Genomic DNA, 2,023 nt, shown 5'->3' on the forward strand with positions numbered 1-2,023 from the left:
AGACGTAGGCTGCCGGGGATTCCCATGATGCACTGGGTGTTTCTTCTTCACTCACTATGTGTTAACAGACCTCTCTGCATTGAATCATATCTGTTATTAATCTCTGTCTCTCTTCCACAGCATGTCTTTATCCTGTCTTCCTTCTCTCACCAAAACTGGCCGCATGTTTACATGTTGACACAGTTTCTTCCCCCAGGTCGTCAGATTCCTGAACACTCAGTGACTGGAATGACACACACACCTTCGCACATGTTACTACCAAGCACTTATCTGCAGTATCTCACACACATCTATAGACACCAAGTTACTTTTTGCACAACGATCAGTATTTTGCACATTTCTTGTCTTGTATCTGTCTTGTCTCGTTTTGTTGCACTTTAAGTCCTGTGTTCATCAGTTATATGTCATATGTAACACCAGGGTGTCGGAGGAACACTGTCTCGTTCCACTCTGCACTGTACCACTGCACATGGTTGGAATGACAATAAAAGCCACTTGACTTGACTTTAACAGTTCCTCTTAGGATCCAACATCATTTAAGATAAATCACAACAGCGCAGCCTCAAAAACCGTTTGATGCTTCCAACCAAAACAACACAAAACACATATAAGGTACACATAAGGTAACAAACACAGGGCGCCGTACGATTGTGGAGTTTTACTATGAGTCTTTACAGTATGAAGCAGCTTGAGGTGACTATTGTTAGGATTTAATGCTCTATAAATAAAATGAATTCAATCAACTTCAGACTCTGCTGATAAATACTGATCAAAACTATGAGATCAGATCAAATCAGTGAGTTCCTACTAAAGCTGGGCAACCACTGCGATTTTTTCAGTAGCGTTATTCAGCTCCTGCTCAAACTGTACGATTGACTCGCAGGGGTTAGAAGTTGGTAGGTCACGATGCAGGTCTCACACTATACGGCCCGACGCTCTGATGCGACCTGAGTGCTCACACTGTGCGTCCATAACATGAAGGTAATCTGTGATTGAGCAGCAACGTAAATCCAACTATTTTCACGGTTGTTGTGGTCGTGATGATTTTGTGAGGCCACATGGAAAAGGCTCGGATGAGCGAAAGTTCTACAAGTGCCTCCATCGCTTGTGTCGAGATCACACGCTGCACTGCTGTGCTTCTCCGTCTTTTTCACCGACGTTTATGTGTTTGCGCGTGCGCAGTGTGAGAAGCTGCGGTGACACCCTCACGACGGTCGTGAGGTGATGATTGGGAGCTGGTCGTGAGGTGTTAATCGCATCTCGTTAACCCACGTATACTACACGACGCACGATGAAGGCCAAAATCGGGCCGATCACCAAAACGGTCGCACGACTCAAAAATCGGCTCAAAATGGGCCAAAAATCGCAGAGTGTGAGCCCAGCTAGTACAGCAGCTCCTCTCATGTACAACAACAGGTGATTACAGTCATGCACCATGACATCACTGCCTGACCTCTGACCCCCAGCTGTGCTAAGTTCTCACCGGGAAACTGCTCAGATTACACCTTCATCACTCTCATCATCATCCTCAGTAACCGACAGTGATTGATTGGCTGTCGGTCCTCAGTGGTGCAGAGGAATCTGTGTGTGTGTGTGTGTGTGAATGCTATCTCAGAGGCAGCGCCATGGAAACAGCACATTCTGCTCTGCTGCCCACAGACAGCACCATGGTTACTGTTGCTAGGAGACAGTGGGAGGTCGTGCATCCCTTCACACAGCCATGAATAGAATGTAATCAGATTACTGTAACTACCATCTGCTGTTTCTAAAGCTGTACGATAGATACCTGTTAATCAGTGACAGCCAATCAGAGTCCTTCCTGGATTGTCTGTTACTACAGACTGATGTCATTTAACTGCTCCAACAGCACAAACACAGTCCAGAGGTCCAGTTCAGGTGAAGCTATCTGTCAGTCAGAGAGGCCACGCCCCTAATGATGCAAACTTGAAGCTTTAATTTTAACAGTTAACATCCTCGTGTGTGTGTGTGTGTGTGTGTGTGTGTGTGTGTGTGTGTGTGTGTG

General features: G+C 45.9%; 1 protein-coding gene across 1 annotated transcript in view; it reads right to left on the reverse strand.

Moving 5' to 3' along the window:
* Positions 1-2,023, reverse strand: part of LOC102208116 (wiskott-Aldrich syndrome protein family member 3-like) — a 15,007-nt gene that overhangs the window by 12,378 nt on the left and 606 nt on the right. The gene's annotated exons all lie outside the window — the stretch shown is intronic.

Source organism: Pundamilia nyererei, unplaced genomic scaffold, assembly GCF_000239375.1.
Source record: "Pundamilia nyererei isolate P.nyererei 1_Seehausen unplaced genomic scaffold, PunNye1.0 scaffold00225, whole genome shotgun sequence".
In the NCBI taxonomy this organism is placed as follows: Eukaryota; Metazoa; Chordata; class Actinopteri; order Cichliformes; family Cichlidae; genus Pundamilia; species Pundamilia nyererei.